Below are 20,403 nucleotides of genomic sequence, written 5' to 3' on the forward strand. Positions count from 1 at the left end.
GTGGACAAATTCCTTGAAAGATGCTAACTGCCAAAGTATACTCAAGATGAGATAAATAATCTGAATCACTATCTCTTAAAGAAGTTCAATTTGTAGTTAAAACTTTCCAACAAGAAAAACTCCAGGACCAATTCCACCAAAAACTTAAAGAAGAAATAACATGAATTATACATAAAATCTTCCAAAAACTAGAGGAGAAAGGAAAACTTTCCAGCTCACGTTAAGAGGCCAGCATTACTCTGATACCAAAACCACATGAAGAAATTACAGTGAATAGAAAACTACCAACCAACAGTCTCAATCAACATAGATGTTAAAGTCCTCAATAAAATCTTAGCAAGTAAAATTCAGCAATATTTACAAAATAAAATAATACATCATGGCCAAATGAGGTTATCCTGGGAATACAGAGCTGGTTCAACATTAGAAAATCAATAATGTTATTCACTATATATACAGACTTAAGAATGTAAATATCTCCTTGGTGCAGAGAAGTCATTTGATAAAATTCAACATCCATTAACAATAAAAATTCTCAGCTAGGAAAAAAAGGGAACTTCCTCAGTCTGACCAAGTCCATCTATATAAGGAGTACAGCTAAATCATACTTAATGTAGAAACACAATGTTTTTCTCCTAACATCATGAAAAAATCAAGGGTACCTACTCTCACCACTTGTATTTAAGATCATACTGGAATTTGAAGTCCGTGCAATAAAAAAAGAAAAATAAATAAAAAGGTATAAGAATGGGAAAGGAAAAAAAAAACAAAACTACTATTTGCAGACAACAAAAAAAAAAACCCCTAAGATTCTACAAAAACTCTAGTAGAGTGTCACAGATAACAGGCCAATATAAAAAATCAATTTCATTTTGATATATTTACAATAACCATTGGAACTTAAATTTATACAGTAAATTTTTTTATCAAGTATATTTGCCATAGCACCAAAAAGCATGAAATTATTAGGTATAAATCTAACAAAAGATTATCAACACCCATATATTGAAAACTACAAGAGCTGATGAAGGAAATGAAAGAAGACCTAAGTAAATGGAGATATATTGCATGTTCATGTATTAGAAGACTCAGTACTGTTGGAGAACTCACACTGCCTGATTTCAAGGCTTTCTATAAAGCAACAGTAATCAAGGAAGTATGGTACTAACTATATTCAGTGGAGTAAAATGAAAAGCCCTGAATTTTACCCACACTGATACGGTCAACTAATTTTTTACTGAAGGTGCAAAGGGAATTCAAGCGAGAAAGGACAGTCTTTTCAACAAATGGTGCTGGAAAAATTGGACTTGAATATACAAAAAAAAAAAAAAAATGATCCTTGACCTTTATTTACACTATCCACAAATTTAACTTAAAATGGATTACAGATTTAAATGTAAAACTGTGAAGTATAAAATACCTAGAAGAAAACATAGAAAAAAATACTTGTGACCCTGGGTTAGCCAGTGATTTGTCAGATACAAAAGCACAATCCTTTAAAAAAAAAAAAGAAATTGATACATTGAAATTTATTAAAATATAAACTTCTGTTCTTCCAAATACACTGTTCAGAAAATTAAGATAAAAACTGACTTGGATAAAATCTTTTTGAAAGACATGTTAGGTGAAGAACCTGTATCTAGAATATCTAAACTCTCCAAACTCAATAATAAGAAAAAAAATTTTTATAGGCAAAAGATTTTAACTAAGAAGATATACAAATAAATGGAAAATACGTATATGAAAAGATGCTAACATCTTTAGTCATTAGGAAAGTGCAAATTAAAACCACAATGGGACAACACCACATACCCACTTGATTAAAAAACAAAAGCAAATAAAAAATCTTACACAACTGACAATATCAACACTGGCAAGGATGACAAGCAACTGAAGCTCTCGTGCACTGCTGGTAGGAATGCAAAATGTTACAGCCACTTTGGACATTAGTTTTGCTGTTTCTTATGAGTTAAACATACATTTACCACATGATCCAACTATCTCCTTGATTTTCACCCAAGGAAAATGAAAACTTATGTTCCCACAAAAACTTATACATACTAAATGTTTACAGTGGCTTTATTCATAATCAACAAAAACTAGAAATAACACAAATATTGTTCAATTTGCAAATTCACAAATAAACTGTATTATATCCATATAATGGAACAACACTCAGCAAGAAAAAGGAACCAACTACTGATACACAAAACAAGAATGAATTTCAACTGCATTATGTTTAAATGACAGGAGCTAGACTCAAAAGCCCACATACTATATGACTCTACTTAGTTGTTCTGGAAAAGGTAAACTTATAGGGACCAAAACAGATCAATGGTTGCCGAGTGCTGAGGATTAGGAATAAGGTGTTGATTATAAGCACAAGTGAATGTTGGGAGCTACTAGAATTGGTCTAGATCTCGATTTGGTGGTATATGCATTTATCAAAACTCATAAAATGAGGGGCTTCCCTGGTGGCGCAGTGGTTGAGAGTCCGCCTGCCGATGCAGGGGACACGGGTTCGTGCCCCGGTCTGGGAGGATCCCACATGCCGCGGAGCGGCTGGGTCCGTGAGCCATGGCCGCTGAGCCTGCGAGTCCGGAGCCTGTGCTCCGCAACGGGAGAGGCCACAGCAGTGAGAGGCCCGCGTACCGCAAAAAAAAAAAAAAAAAAAAACTCATAAAATGATACACTAAAAAAGGTAAGTCTCACTTCCTACTGAATATAAATTATATCTCCATAAAACTGACCACGCCCCCCACACACACACGTGAACTAGAGTCCTCTGAGATTATTTCAAGCCCAGTGAGTCAGTAGTAATAAACATGTTCCAGGAAATAGAACTTACACTAACAGAACAAATGTGATATCCGCTGTGACAAGCACTGAACCAGTCTGATGATGATAATCAGAAAGCCAAATTTTATAGCCTCTATATCTGCCCCCAAAATATGCTCATAAGAATATTTTTATTCTTCCAAAATCCCTAAGTCATCTCTTATCACCCAGACTGTCATGTCCATATGGCGTTTTCTGTCCCCTCATCGGACCCAGTTTCAGAGCCCATGCTCATCTTGCTTGCTCTTCTCCGCAATCCCGATCTGCCATCAGCACAATCCCCATGTATCCTCAACCTCCTATGTGAATGTTCCCTACACATTCTTGCCTCATCTGAAATCTGGATTCCCTTGAGGACCTGCTTCCCCTAGAGCCTTCTCATTGTCTTGCTGTTTTCACCCTTGGGCTACCAGACCAGGAGACACAGTAGTTGTCCTTGCCATTTAATGCTGCTTTGAGATCATTGTTCTTCCCATCTCAAAAACAAAAACATAACATTCAGCAATTTAAAAGTTATGCCTGTGATTATAGCACCCAATATCTCAGATGGATCTACAGAGATCCATCTGACTGCCTCTCATTTTTTGAAGAGTTCAGCTCATGACTCACTCTCTTTCTCTCATCACCAGTCTTTTCACAGATCTTGTGACCTTCATATTCCTACAGAAAATCTTTCTGTTATCTTGGCTTTTCCAGTTCCTGGACCAGCTCATCTCCAGTGATCTTGTTTCCTCTGCCACTTACTTCCCAATCATACCTCCCACAACTCCTCCCTTTCTCATCATCAGCTGATAACCTTGTTTCTTATTTCACTTAAATTGGAAGCATTAAGAAGAGACCTTGCTCATTCTCCATCCACTGGCCTACCCACCTAACTGTAGCTCTGCCTGTGTACTCTACCGTCGTTCTTCCAGATAAACTACACATACTTCCATCTAAGCCCAGCCACTGCAGCTGAGAACTGGTTCTTAGCACGGCTCACACACTGAAGGACATCACTCTCGCAACTTCTGGCCGCTCTCCCTGTTGGAATTAATCAACATTCCATGGACCATCTGAACACAATCAACTTTCAATTTCCTCTTCGTGGATTACACACTCGATGCAATCTTGGTCTCCATTCAGAGTGTCTCCCATCCCAGAGTCTCCACTTCCCTCTGGACTGCCAACTGAAGAAATTTTAGAGTTTTTTGATCAGGGATAAATTGTACCTGTATATCTCTAACTTTCTGACTGCTGTCTGGTCCTAGATACCCACCTCAATCGGGTGTATACAGTAGCAGAGCAGACACAGTTTCTATGCTGGGATTATAACTTAACCACATTTATGAAGCAGGGACCTAATGATTCTCTGACCGCCAAGAGTCTGTGCCCTCCCCACCTCCATGGATCCCAGGAACTTCCATGCTCACTCTGCTTCAGACAGCCCTGACTTGACATATTGCTGTCATTCACCCTTGGCTGGACTCCTGGCCAGGTCAGTGCTAACTCTGTGACTGCTAAGTTGACCCTGCTCATTTTCCAAAGGAATCCAGAAGCATTATGACAATGAAGAGGGAGAAAAATTGGAAAAGAAAACAAATAACAAGAGAGCAGGAGAAATTTAGTAATCTCTTCCTTTTCCAGGAACTTGCCTATGTAGCCCTCTGTTTTTCTTAGTTTTATGTAAATCCACACAGCCTTGCCAGACAGAAAAGCCCATGCTTCCAAGAGAAACTTGTAACTCTTCAACTTTGATTCAGGTACCACAGGCTCTAAATATAAAACTCGAACTCAGAACAGGACAGTGATTCTACACAAATTACCTGTCTTCTCACCAAGAATACCAGCCTACTACTCCTGATACACAAAGGATGGGCTCTGCCCTGTGATAGATGGTACTGGCAAATAGAACGAGGATGGCCCATTTACTATCAATCCAACCATACAAGCCAGCGGGGAAGTCTGGAGCCCAGTTCTGGGATACAGTTGACTCATTTAGCAGCAGATCTTTCAAATCTTTTCCCAGGTAACTCATCCCCCACTTGGTTCGTAAGCTGCCTGTGTCACAACTGGTCTTTCATTTTTCCTCATAAATAATATTTTCTACGCTTCATTTCTTTCACTTCTTTTACTGCTCTGTTTCCCTTAATACTTTGCTCAATTATAAAATGAGAACTGCAAAAAAATTTTACTAAGCTTGCCAACTATTTTAAATATAGGAGATGCTTTTATTCTTATAAGTCAGTAATGCGAGATTCAGGAAGTATAAAGAGCCGAAGGTCACATAAGGGAGGGCCAGTGCTCAGATATGAACTTGGAACTCTCATTCAAAAGTCCTTCTACTTTCTATCAGACCATGCTGTTGTTAGTACAGGTGATGAAGGAAAGACTCAGGGTGTATTACAGTGTGTAAGGCCAAGGGCGCTAAGAGATAGTATAGAATTGTGTTTGGCACGTAGCAGATGCTCATGCTAGAAAACAAAAACAAAAAAACAAGATCCAAAAGATACATTCTTAATTGATTTCCAGATTCAATAGGCTTCACCAAACATACTGCCACAATGTGTAAGTCCTTGTTTCACATCACTGCAAGTATGGCCTGGCCACCTGGTAACTCTGCTCACCTACTCTACCTGCTCCTAACCAGGGTCTGGCTTCCCTGGGCTTCATCACTCAAATGTCAGTCCGGTCCTGTAGGAAAAGGCAATGGATAGGCACCTCTAAGGACATAGGAGAAGGCTGGGTGTAGCTTTGACATTTACAAGAGTTGGAAATACCTCTGTTTAGAAAACTTTTATGACGATATCAAAAGTAATCTATAATGACAGCTAAAATCTAAAATACCCACAAAGAATTAAAGAGTTTAATATAATATCCTCACAACTTAAAGGATTCTCTTGATTTCAGAGAGGAAGAAAACTCTGCTTTTAGATTTATTTCACTATTAGTTGAAAAGTGCCAGATGTTTTATTTTTCTTCTAGAAAACCAGGCAATACATTGTCTTGACTGAGTGACTTCTTTGAAGCTTTCCTTTAGTGGGAAGAGTCAGCTATTAGTCTGTTCTTTCTTCAGATCTCAAACATTTTCATTAAAAAAAAAAAGGTGTTTCTAGCATTATTGATTCATAGTTCCCAATAATACAATTACAGATCATATGTAGTGCATTCATCCCAGATCTTATGCTTTGGTTCCAATGGTTAGACTGCGGTATTTCTGAGGTGTTAGAATTCAGGTTAAATTCCATGCAGCAAGTATGCTTCTCACACTAGACCAGGAGTCTCTGTTAGGCAGACTCCACTCTTTTCTCTTGCTTCCTTGCAACAGCCAGAGCCCCTAGAACTTACCTCAAACTCCCGGTCAAACTCATTGGGTGAGAAGCCCTACGGAAGGGCACCAATTTCGGAGAGGAGCCCAAAGTGCACAAGGCTTCTTGTCCTGAATCCAGCAATATCTGTGAGAGATGGAGAGATCACTGATTGCCTGTATATTTTGGTTTACTTTCCAAATTCAGCATTTAAACAAAAGATGTTGTTTATCCAGTTCAAATCCAGAGCCAAAGTATGTGCCAAGAGGGAGTCTTAATTTCTCGTAACAGAACAGGTTTGGCCCTAACGTATAATTTATGAGTCAGTGTATCAAATTTGACGAATGTATTTGCTCCAAGTAGGGAGCAAGCCATTAGGCATTACACATCCTGAACTTTGGGGAGAGGAGGAAAATAACTTTGATTTCTCTGCTCTTTCATTAATAAAGATGAATCCAAGTTGATGAATAAATTTTCTGGATTGCTTAATACCTCCCAGATATCATCATCAAGGCCTGGGCAAGGCAGGTGAAAAGATTTCCATGAGCAAGAAGCAGTGGAGAAGGACTTCCTCTGTAAAATAAATTGTTGGTAAGTCTGGAAAATTTTCCTTTATCCTAACATCCTTCCGCCTCCTTTGCCTTGCCCTATTCTCTGTGTTTTTAAATGTGCCAAATATGTCTTTCTACTAACAGCTGGTACATGGAGTTGGGGGAAAAGCCACAGTGTCACCCCTCTATTGCAGCCATGTAATAAATACACAACAAGATAAACTGCACAGCCACAGAGAGACATCACATCTTCCTTCCTCCTGGCACAATTTGCACAGTCACTGGATATGATTAAAGTCTTGAGGACCTGGACACAGTCATTTCTATTTTGGTACCACTGGCTTGATCCACCCCTGCAGCTACAAGGGAATCACCCTCTTTGTGTAAATGTTTGCCTTGTTGGAAATTCTGAAGCAGAAATTAATAGGATACATGCTTCAGGAGGAGTATTAAATTATCCATGATAAACAATTCCTAGGCAATGTTTAGACTGGCCCAAAGTCATCTTAAGAATTGTGCACAAGGATAGAACAACACATTTGGTATCTATATACTAGGACTGTCTATAAAACAAAAGACAAAGTAGAGCTCTGTCAATTAGCTACTTATTCTAATTGATGTTTTCTGTCAGCCTAGGGAGACAACAGATTAATGACTAAACAAGTACCGAATCTCCACTTCATTCTATGTGGTGTAGACACAGTTAATGTATCATGAATGTTTGCTTCTCTTTACCAGCAGTTACAGAACACACCTGGAACTCCTCTACAAATTCTCTTTGATCTCTTCTTTGAAGTCAAAGTGCCAATATTCTGGACTCCTGTGACATCAACTATGACAACCCCCAGGCTATTAAAGAGCTGAAACTAATCAGGTAGAATCAGCACCAAAAGAAGTTTCAACACAACATAGTCATTTGTTCAAGGAAACTTTGTCTACGCATTCAGGATCTCAATATAGTCGCAAATATTCTTTTTAAATACATTCATACATACACACAGACACAGATGCACACACACAGACACACGTACGTAGAGAGAGAAAAATAAAGAAAAAAAGTCCTTTTATTTTCCTTGGTCAAAATCAGGATTAAGGCATTATTTGGGGTATTTTCAATAAAAACTATGTACTGTATTTCTTTATATGAATCAGCAAAATGAAGCAAATTTAACTGAGGGTCCTTTGAGGTTGTGTCAGTTTCCCCACAGTGCTAACCCAGAAACTTAAAGGATATATAGTAACAAAGAGGCCAATTCCATAGGGCAAAAAGTCTTATTTTGAATAACATCTTAATACTGACTTTGAGCCAAAAGGAAAATGTGGCTTTTTTTTTTAAGGGGTCAGGGGGAGCGGATTGTACTCCATTTCTGTTGTCTGATTCACAAGTATTATTAAATGTTTACCAGAAATCTGACGGCAGTTTCCTAACATTTGTTAATCACAGAGAACGTCATTCCATTAACAACTCAATAAACTTCTTTAGAGTTGTACAAGGTAAGTCTCACTACGTGAACACGGCTAACCCATCCTTGCAGAATAAATATTTGCTTTCAATTTCTCTATGCCAAGTTTTACGGGATCACATAATCTAAATCTCCTGTTGTAAATGAGGTATGCCCTCCAGAAAAATGAGAGAACAGAGTTTAAATCTTTGTTTGCCTTCTCTCTACAAGTCCTTGAATCAAGGGTTTCATGTCTCCAGAAAAACAGACTTAGGGCGCTTCTGACAAGGATCCCAGCAGGAGTGTCTTTGAGAAGTACTTTAAAGACAATTCAAGCCTCCCTCACAGAGTTTTTCACATCCTCCAGCCTGAAGTCGTCTGTGCTGTTGTATATCTACCAGGGCACCAAGTAACTAAAGATTATATTTGCCATTCTCCTAATTATTGTTACTTCTTTGTAATAATTTTCGTAGAAGTTCGGCCTACTTTCTTTCCCAAAACCTGCATTTTGTAGTTCCTGACTTTCATGATTACTCTTACCCTGAATCAGCTGGGATAGAGCTCTGATGATAGGTCATCCTGAGATAGCCATTCAATGCTTCCTGCACAAGCACATCCCTGAATGTGACTTGGAGTAAGTCTTCCCTGCATGCAGAGTAGAAAGCTGCCTGCCTGGAGCGAATTCTCTGATATTAAACTTCTGTAAAGCCACCCAACCAGTAACTCTCATAGGAAAGTACACAGTAAGCATCACTGCATAATTATCATCACCACTATTATTAGAAGTCTACTTCTGTAGAATATCCTAAGAAATAAAAAAAACGACAAATTCTCATGTATTGACATAAATGACTAGCCTCAGTTTCTTTCTGCGAATATATTTTGATAGAGGGAAAGGGAAGGAAAAAAGATAAATTACATTTACTGAATAACTACCATGTCCCAGAATTTGTACTAGGTGCTTTACGTAAATTATCTCGCTTTAATTCCTACAGCCATCGTAAGCCATAGAGTTATCTTCATTTTAGAGATGAATGAACTTAGTCTCAGAGAAGTTAAGCAATTTGTCCAAAGTCCCATGCCTGGTGAACAGTAAGTCTGGGATTCAAATAAGTCATTTTAGCAAAGCAAATTGCTGTAGTCAGGGGAATAGAGTGCGTGCGATGTGCAATTTTTGAAAAGCACATAAACACACCCAATCTCTCAAAAATGTGTGAGGACCAGCGGTGATGAATTGAAGACCATGGAAAACAATGTCTGTCTGAGGTTTGGGCAAAGGATGACTCTGAAATGACCATAATATTTGGACTCTTTGTCCTGAGTCAGAATATATCTAACAGAATTCATCTCTGTCCTTTTCCCCCATTTTATCTAAAAGGAAGAAAATTCATTTGTACGTGTGTGATAAAAACTAGGATCTCAGTTCCTTTAAAAAGAATGAGTTGAACTCCTTTACAAATCTTTACCCAGGTAGTGTTAAAATAAATACTCCAGTAAAGATAGATTCAGAATTAGAAAAGCTGTATGTGACTCAATTGTCATTTCCAGCATTTAAATCAGGACCAATCACACAGATCTCAGCGTTAACCCAAATCCCTTCCACCTATTTCTCCTCTCTGCCAATAACCAGTTTTTAATCTATTTCAGGAAGGAGTCCAGGACACCGTGGAAATAAAGATTAACTTTAAAATACTTCCTGAAGCATTACCAGAAATCATGTTTTGAATTTCCAAATGACTTGTATTGTTCTAAATTTCTGGGCTGTGCCCAGGACCACAAAGATAAATGGGGCATTGGGACAACCACGTGAAGGACCAAGTGGTAACGTGAAGTGAGTGTACTGTTCAGCATGAGTCATTTGAAAACAGAAAAAAGAAGAATGGCTAGAAAAGATGATGTTACATGACAACGATATTCCAAACAAAACTCAAGGAGTTGATCTACATTTGCTTTCAGGTCATGAAATACTATATGAGAACCCACTGGCTACGGATCACCCTGATTCAACAACCCAATTCATCATATTCTCGGGTTTACAGCATAATCACTGGTTCTCAAACTTGGCTACCCAAGAGACTCACCTGAGGAAGTTTGGGGATTTTGTTTTTTATACCATACCAGTGCCTGGGCCCCCTCACCAGAGATTTAGATTCATTGGCATAGGGCGGGGGCCAGGCTTCAGTATTTTTTAAAGTTCCCTGTGTGATTCAATGTAAGCAAGACTGGAGCACCACTGTGTTAGCTATATGAAACAGCCTGCAAAACTTCATACCTCAACCTTTTAGGGTTGTCAGAACTGACATCATGGCTGTATAACTTGTGAAGTTACTGATCCCTGAAACTCCCTTTCCACATCTCTAAAATGGAGATCAGAACCCTGTTCAGCATGTTCTTTAACATGGGACCCAGGTCATCATATTTCCAAACTGAATGTCTAGATCTTTTCAAAATAAATGCCTTCAATCATTTTCTGATTCATATGTCTCTAGAATGAACACTGTGTGTACATGTGAAAATATCTTCTCAGTGTTACAGCATTATTTCTTTTGCTTATGTAATGAACTATGGCTTCAGAATGCCAAAAAAAATTGGCTTGAAAGTGGAAAAATACTATCACAACAAATATTTGTTCTATCTCTATATCCCCAAATTGGAAAAACGGTGTTTTGGGTATGGTATTTGTCAATGTTATTTATTTTGTTTAAAACTGACCACCTAGCCTATACTTATACCCTCATACTTCAAGACTCCCAAGTTGGCAGTCTTGGTAACAAAACTGCCAACTCACTGTTTAGATTTTGAATACTTACTACCCTGCGTTACTGAGAAATTTGTATCATTTTGTTGTGGGGTTGAAGGAAGATTTTAATTTGCACCTTTTGTCTCCATTGTGCTGTCACAGTTCCTGAAACGAAGTGGATGTTTACTATATACTTGTTAAATTTATTTTTAAATATTTACTTTAATATTCCTGATGATTAAGTGATATAACAGACTAACCCAAACTTTGGTACTTGCTTACTGTCAAAGACTCCAGAATCAAGCAAAAGCACCAATATTTCCTACCCAACTAGTCTACAGCTTAAACTTAGGAGAATCTTTTGCTTTAGTGAACGGTTTAATCATTTATAATTACACATTTTGAGGGGTAGGTTATATATCCTTCCTATTCTGGATCTGTAATCAAATCTTTGACAAATTAATTGAGTTTTCCTCCACAAAAGTAAAAGAGATGGACTTAATAAATACAGATATCGATACTTCGCAGAGGTATTTTGGCATTTATAGAATAAAGAATTTGAGAGTACAAGGTAAGTCTCTTTTGGTGAATACATGGACTACTTTTTTATCTAGAAGAACACTACTTAAGTTATGGTAATGAAGGATTAAAATATGCCCTCTGTGTCAGACACTGTTCATTGCTACCTAAGATTGATTCCCCCACACACACTTTACTCCTTAGGATAGCAATGTACCAAGACTCAGGTGACAGATTATGATGAGACTGAGTCAATCATAATCATTTCATTCCTTGGCTTCTTATCCTCCCTTGCATGAGATGTTCAGGGAAGTCAGCTTGTAGGTTTTTAGCATTTTTGTGTACCTGCTAAAAAGGAACAGACACAAGAGGTATGGCCCCTTTCTTCAACTTTCTGATTTGAATAAGGCATTTTTTAGTTGACTGAAACTTCGGAAGCAATCGTGTGACCATAAAGCAGCAATCCTTAAGACAAAAGAAAATAAAATAAGGACAGTGGAGCTACAAGATAAAAAGATCCTGGATCTTTGATGGAGTCTTCGAGGAGCTGCATCAATGCCAACAAACAACTACTGCAGACTTTTCTATTATATGACAAAAAATTAACTACTTAGAAGGAAACCATAATTTCCACGTATGAGATTATGAAGAATATGAATGTTTCTCATCTATGAATGAGAAACAGACTTTCATAACAAAATCAATCATTAGAAAAGACATTTCAAACCCAACCTCACTGCTGCCCTTATTTTCCTTCCAAATTCCTGACATTAAAAACAAACTATTTCTACCACCTCAAACCAGTGCAATCCTCATTGCCATATAAACAGTTTCTCCCTCTCCCCCTTTCCCCTCCCTCTCCCTCAAATATATATGTATGTATATATATATATATATGTATGTATTGTACGTATATACATACACAAACAATACATACACAACTTCTCTGAATAACTCCCGTTCGAAACGTAGTTTTGAATGATTGGGAAAGTGATTAATATGAGCAGCAGGGTTTCTTGACTGCACGGGAGATGCCTCTAACATACTTTAATTCCCATGACTATCCCAATGCCATTGCATTTTTTTAAAGAATAAACTGACTACTTTTACCAAGTGTGTCCAAATTTAGGACTTATGAGTAACCTTAGTTTCAAATGAACCGAAACAGGGTTACACACAGAAATAGCAGAGCTGAGAATAAAGGTCTCTTGAATAGAGCTTTTCATCCATATGACTCATCAGACACCATGATTAGGAGAATGAATTTGCCTGTAAAGTCCAAAGGCTATTCTGATCCTGACTCCTTGTACAGACTTGGAAAAGTACCTCAATTCTTAATGCCCTAGTTGCTAAATTTACATAGGTAATTTCTTCCTGTTTATCTCATAAGATAGTGAGGAAATTCCCAATAAATTTTAAAGTACTGCACATATTAATGCTATTAAAAGATCTGTTTCCATTTCAAACACCCCAGAGATACCCAGTTACCAATTTAGATAGAAGAGGTACATAACCTGACAATATCAGTCACAGAACTAGTTTATCTGGGGGCACATAACAGATCTCTGATCCTTATACTTCTGCTTGACCTGAGCACAGGGTTATTAGCTTAAATGGCTTTGTAAAAAAAAAATATCAACAGTCATTCAACCATGTGACAGCCTGATGGATACAGACAGAGCTGAACAGTAAAACTATCAATTTCCTTAAGATAAAGCTCTAGAAAAATATGCTACAGTTTCAATATGTCTAAAATACTGTAAAACTATTCAAAAGAAAGTGGTCACAGTCTCAATCTAATCTGTCCACTCTGCCCTTAAACCTTAAAATACCACAATAAGACTATAGCATATAACAATGTATTCACTTACAAAACTACATATATATTGTATTTGCATAAAATATTATAAAGAACCTACTGGTGTCCTATTAACCAATTAATAGTAAAAACAGAAAAACCAAAGAGATCACTTATAAAAGCAATTGTCTAGCATGTCCTATGTTGAAAAAGGTATATATATATAAAAAACTTATTTTGTACAAGTGTAGAAATAATATTACTCAACTTACCTTTTCATTAACTGGCACAAAAAGGCATAAAGGACAGTTTTTAAATTGAAAAAAAAAATGTTTTACAACATCAGCTTTCTTATAAAAGAACAGTTTACTGCAATTGGAGGATATTCTCATTTAGCTTCCCTATGCAGAGAAATAGGAAACTGAAAGGAGATTAAGATGAAACAAACTAATAGATTTGATAAAAATTTTAAAGTTGTTGATGAAAGCTCAAAAAACCACAATACCAATCATCTCAATGGTCAAAGGCTGGAGAAAAACAAAGAAAACTATACCAAGTCACATCATAATCAAACTGCTGAAAATAAATAATTTTTTTAAAATATTTTAACCAGGGGCTTCCCTGGTGGCGCAGTGGTTGAGAGTCCGCCTGCCGATGCAGGGGACACAGGCTCGTGCCCCGGTCTGGGAAGATCCCACATGCTGCGGAGCGGCTGGGCCCATGAGCCATGGCCGCTGAGCCTGCACGTCCAGAGCCTGTGCTCCACAACAGGAGAGGCCACAGCAGCGAGAGGCCCGTGCACCGCAAAAAAAAAAAAAAATTTTAACCAGAGGGAAAAAGACACATTATGTATTAAGGAACAAAGATAACAGTAACATGAAATTTGAGTCAGAAACACTATAAACCAGAAGACAATGAAAAGAATAAAAACAAACATAATGTACCATTCTACACCCAGAAAAAAAATCTTCAAAAAATAAAGATGAAATAAAGGCTTCCGCAAATATAAAAAACAGAGGTATTTCACTGCCAGCAGGCATGAACAGAAACCAAAAAAATTTTTAGAAATACTCTTTGAGGAAAAAGGAAAATGATTTCAGAGGAAACTTTTTATATCCACTAAAGAATGAAAAACACTGGCAATAATACAGAGAGACAGAGGGAATGAGTGAAGGAGGGAAGGAGAGAACACAGAAAGAAAACACAAATTATCAAATAAGAAGTGAGTGGGGCCATCACTATATAAACTATAGATATTAAAAAGATAATTAGGGAAAATGATGAACAACTATACTTCAATAATTTTGGTAACTGTGACAAAATGGTTAAATTCCTCAAAAAACATGATCTACCAAAGCTCACCAGAAAGAAAAAGATAACCTGAATAGCTCTATATTTATTAAAGAAAATACATTTATAGTTTCAAAACTTCCTGCAAAAGAAGGTCCAGACCCAGAGAGGTTCACTTGTGAATTCTCCCAAACACTTAAGAAATAATGCCACGTATACACGAACTCTTCTAGAAAATAAGGACCTGGGGAGGTGGGGGGATGATACTTCCCTACTCATTCTGAGGGCATCATTACCTTAATACCAAAACCAGATGAAGATATGCAATTAAAAAAAAAAACCTAAAGACCAATATTTCTCATGAACATATCACAAAAATTTTTAACAAATTTAATGCAATTATATATACTAAGAATAAAACAACATAGCCATATTGGTTTTACTCCAGAAACACAAGGCTGCTTTATCATTCAAAAATCAATAGAACACTCCCTAACACCATACACAAAAAGAAACTCAAAATGGATTAAAGACCTAAATATATGGCCAGACGCTATAAAACTCTTAGAGGAAACATAGGCAGAACACTCTATGACATAAATCACAGCAAGATCCTTTTTGACCCACCTCCTAGAGAAATGGAAATAAAAACAAAAATAAACAAATGGGACCTAATGAAACTTAAAAGCTTTTGCACTGCAAAGGAAACCATAAACAAGACAAAAAGACATCCCTCAGAATGGGAGAAAATATTTGCAAATGAAGCAACTGACAAAGGATTAATCTCCAAAATATACAAGCAGCTCATGCAGCTCAATATCAAAAAAAAAACCCAACCCAATCCGAAAATGAGCAGAAGACCTAAATAGACATTTCTCCAAAGAAGATATACAGATTGCCAACAAACACATGAAAGGATGCTCAACATCACTAATCATTAGAGAAATGCAAATCAAAACTACAGTGAGGTATCACCTCACACCAGTCACAATGGCTATCATCAAAAAATCTAGAAACAATAAATGCTGGAGAGGGTGTGGAGAAAAGGCAACCTCTTGCACTGTTGGTGGGAATGTAAATTGATACAGTCACTGTGAAGAACTGTATGGAGGTTCCTTAAAAAACTAAAAACAGAACTACCATAGGACCCAGCAATCCCACTACTGGGCATATACCCTGAGAAAACCATAATTCAAAAAGAGTCATGTACCACAATGTTCACTGCAGCACTGTTTACAATAGCCAGGACATGGAAGCAACCTAAGTGTCCAGCGACAGATGAATGGATAAAGAAGATGTGGCACACATATACAATGGAATATTACTCAGCCATAAAAAGAAATTAAATTGAGTTATTTGTAGTGAGGTGGATGGACCTAGAGTCTGTCATACAGAGTGAAGTAAGTCAGAAAGAGGAAAACAAATACTGTATGCTAACACATATATATGGAATCTACAAAGAAAAAAAATGGTTCTGAAGAATGCAGGGGCAGGACCGGAATAAAGACGCAGACGTAGAGAATGTACTCGAGGACACGGGGAGGGGGAAGGGGAAGCTGGGACGAAGTGAGAGAGTGGCATGGACATATGTACACTACCAAATGTAAAATAAAGAGCTAGTGGGAAGCAGCCGCATAGCACAGGGAGATCAGCTTGGTGCTTTGTGACCACCTAGAGGGGTGGGATAGGAGGGTGGGAGGAAGACGTAAGAGGGAGGGGATATGGGGATATATGTATACCTATAGCTGATTCACTTGGTTATACAGAAGAAACTAACACACTATCATAAAGCAATTATATTCCAATAAAGATGTTTAAAAAAAATCAATGTAACTCATCAATTCTAGGGCCTATAAAAAAAGACCATCTCATAAGCTCAATAGACACAGAAAAGGCCCTTGACCCAATTCAACCTCCATTCATTATAAAAACTCTCAGCTAACTAGAAACAGAAGGGACTTTTTGAAACTAAGAAAGGGCATTTATGAAAAACCTACTGCTAACATTGTATTAAATGGTGAAAGACTAAGTACTTCCCCCTAAGTTCAGGAACTAGACATGGATGTCCACGCTCACTATTTCCATTCAACACTGTTGTAGAGGCCCTATCCAGTACATTAAGACAAGAAAAAGAAATCAAATGTATACACACTGAGGGTGTGGGGGGATTATACTTCTTTTTACTCCCAGAACATATGACAGCCTGTGTAGAAAAACCTGTGGAATCTACCCACAAAGAAACCCTATTAAAATTAATTAGTGAGTTAAGCAAGTTAGTAAGATATATAAAAATTCATTATATTTCTATATGCTAGCAATTAACAGTTGCAAATTAAAATTTAGAACGAAGCAGTATCATTTACAATAGTACCAGAAAATGTTAAATATTAAGGGATAAACTCAACAAAAATATTTACGAGATATGTAGGTGGTAAATACAAAACACTGCTGAGAGAAATTAAAGAAGACCTACAGAAATAAAGAGATATATCATGTTAATAGAAAGATTCAGTATTATGAAGATGTCATTTCTCTCCAAATAGATCTAAAGTTCAACACAATCTCAATAAAAACTCCAGAAACTTCTTTGGTGTGGAAATTGTCAAAGTGATCCTCAAATGCCCATGGAAATGCAAATGATCTTGAATATATAAAAGTTTTCAAAAAGAACAGAGTTGTAGAAATTACACTACCTAATTTTAAGACTTTATTATAAAACTTCAATAATCCAGATAGTGTGACTTAAAGATATACATACAGATGAATGAAACAATATAAAATGCATAAATAGACCATGCATATTTGGCCAATTCGAACTGATTAAGATGCCAGGGAAATTCAATAGGGAGGGGATAATCTTTTCAACAAATGATGCTGAAGCAATTGAATAACCCTATGTAAAAATAATGATAAACCTCATACCATACATAAAAACTAACTCAAAATGACTCATAGGTCTAAATGTAAAACCTAAAGTCCTAAAGCTTCTAAAAGAAAACAGAGGAAAAAAATTATTCTCTCCTTGAATCAGGCAAAAATTTATTACTATAGGGCACAAGAAGGATTATACTTTTTAAAGAATGCATTAGATTTCATCAAAATTTAAGTATTTAAAAGCTACTAGTTAGAAAATGAAAAAGGAAGCCATGAACTGAGAAAAATTTGTTTGAAAACATGTATCTGTCAGGAGCTATAAAAGGTCTGAGATTTTATACTCCTAGCAAACTGACACGTCAGCCTGCCACAGTTTCATGGATTCTAGCGGAAGACCTGAGATGTCTGGGCCACCGACGAAGGACTTCATTACTCACAGCAAAGCAAGCACCTACCAGGGTGATGCACAGCTAGACCCTAGTGGATGCTGCACACGCGGTAGATTTGATCACAACTCAGTAACTCCAAGCTTAAGAAAGCCCATTTTCTTTAAAGAGCTGCAAGCAAACCTGGGAGATACTATCTTTATTGTCCTAGACAGCAAGCAAATTTTTCCTTCCCCAAAGGGAGACACTGTCTCAACTGTCCAAGGCTTTCTTGCTATACAAAACACCTTTAAAATGATAGTATAGGGGCTTCCCTGGTGGTGCAGTGGTTGAGAGTCCGCCTGCCGATGCAGGGGACACGGGTTCGTGCCCCGGCCCGGGAGGATCCCACATGCCGTGGAGCGGCTGGGCCCGTGAGCCATGGCTGCTGAGGCTGTGCGTCCGGAGCCTGTGCTCTGCAACGGGAGAGGCCACAGCAGTGAGAGGCCCGCGTACCGCAAAAAAAAAAAAAAAAAAAAAAAAAAGATAGTGTGGAACAAGAGCTGTCAGTGTCTCGGCTCACAACACCTGCAGAAACGTGAAAGATCCTCAGAGAAGTCTCTCCCAACAATATCCAATAAAGAACGTGTGTCCAGAGTACATAAAGAACTCTCAAGCCTCAATAATAAGACAAACAACCCAAAATTTTAATGAAATAGTTAAACACTTCACCCAATAGAGAGGTAGATGGAAAAAAAACATATGAAAAATATTCAACATCATTAGTCATTGGAGAAATGTGCATTAAAACTACAATGGAAAATTCCCACCCACCGTCTAGATTGGCTAAAAGTTTTTAAATCCCAAGCGCTGGTGAGGATGTGCAGCGACTAGAAATCTCAAACATTGCTGGGAGCAATGCAAAATGATATTGCCACTTTGGAAAACAATTTGGCATTTCCTTATAAAATCAAACACACCCTTACCATTTAACCCACAAGTTCCACGCCTAAGTATTTACCCAAGATAAATGAAAACATATGTCCATACAAAATGTATATGTTAATGTTTATAGCAGCTTTATCCATAGTAGCGAAAACTGGGATGTTGAGTGTTAATTCTGCAAGAGCCTCCTGAATTTCTGCATGTCTCGCAGGCAGATGCAATGACCACCTTTGTTTCCAACTATCTCTTCAAGGACCTGCATAGAGCAAAGAGCCTTGGAAGATACATTTCTCCCTCTAAGGAAAGTCGCCTTGCTGCATGTCAACTCATCTCTGTACTCTTAAGAAAAATACGCCAGACAGTGTTGCTTTCCAACGTAACTGTAACCTGCTTTGCTTGGGATAAGACTTAGTAGAAAATGGTGCTTCAATAAACTACTTCTGGTCCAGTCACCATTACCACGTTGCTGTGGGAACACGATTCCTGTCTTGAAGCCAGCTGCCCCACTCCTACTGCAGAAAAATCTAAGCAGCTGGCTAGTTCCCCTCTTGTTCTCCCTCTCCCAATTTTCTGTTTCCATTCCAAATAAATGACTTGGCTGCCCCGCCAACCCCCCCACCCCACCCCCAAAAAAAGATAAGTTTGTTTTGCTGTACAGTACAATAAAGATACAGCTTCCTTCTAGATCAAAGATCAGGCAGGCTTACTACCCATTATAAAAGATTCTATTGAGTTCCCTAAGCTCAGGATTCCTCTCCTGTAAGGCAATCATCCCCTGGTCTTCATGTCAACCTGTGGGAATAGGGACTCAGGAAACTGGCACAAATGCTGAGACTCTGGCTATGTTATTGCAATTGTAATAAATTGTTCTCAGTCTGTGACCCAGAAATTTCGTGTCTTCTGCCAAAATCCATGAAACTGAGGCAGCCTAAGTGATAAGCACTTATGTAGGGTAAAGCACTCACATTTGACACCAGAATCAACTCAAATGTCTATCAAATATCTACAAAGTGCAGTATATCCATGAAATGGAAACTTATTCAAACTTATTCAAAAACAAAATAGAATGAACTACGCATACGTGCACCATCATGGATGAATTTTAAAAGCATATATCCCAAGTGAAAGAAACCAAATTCGAAGGGCTACATACTATATAATTCCATCTAGGTGAAATTTACACAAGACAAAACTATAGTGATAAAAGGTAGATGAATGGTTACTAGGAAAACTGACTGCAAAGAGGTATGGAGAGTTCCTAGGGTGATGGAAATATTGCTTATCACAATCATGATAGTTATGTGACTATATATTGTACTTTCATCAAAACTCATCAAGTTGTATCCTTAGGCTGGTGGATATAATTGTATATCAATTATACCTCAGTAAAGCTTACAAAAGGATTTAATACTCAGCAAACACTTAAAGTGCATCTAGTCTTTTTCAGGCATCTTTCTAGGAGAAGAAGATGCAACACTGAGCAAGCAGAGAAAGTCCTTGCACTCCTGGAATTCACTTTCTAAATGAGGAGTGGAGAGGGTGAATTATAAACAGATACTCAAAACAAGCAAGAAAATGTCAGGTAATGATTAAGTGCCTTAATGAAAGTAAAACAATGTGTTCTAATAGGGAGAGTGACTTGGGGAAGTCCTTTCAGTCAGGTGGCCAGAAAACACTCTCTGATTCAAACTGAGTCCCAAGACATCAATAAAGGCAGTTATCTGCAGGGTAGGAGATGGACAAATGGGAGACTG

General features: G+C 37.6%; 1 long non-coding RNA gene across 1 annotated transcript in view; it reads right to left on the minus strand.

Annotated features, from left to right (window-relative positions):
* Positions 1–20,403, minus strand: part of LOC125965338 (uncharacterized) — a 242,496-nt gene that overhangs the window by 142,201 nt on the left and 79,892 nt on the right. Inside the window, exon 2 of the long non-coding RNA XR_007479103.1 lies at positions 6,166–6,272. This is a non-coding gene — a long non-coding RNA (uncharacterized LOC125965338). The remainder of the gene's footprint in view (positions 1–6,165; positions 6,273–20,403) is intronic.

Source organism: Orcinus orca, chromosome 9 (assembly GCF_937001465.1).
Source record: "Orcinus orca chromosome 9, mOrcOrc1.1, whole genome shotgun sequence".
NCBI classification, from domain to species: Eukaryota; Metazoa; Chordata; class Mammalia; order Artiodactyla; family Delphinidae; genus Orcinus; species Orcinus orca.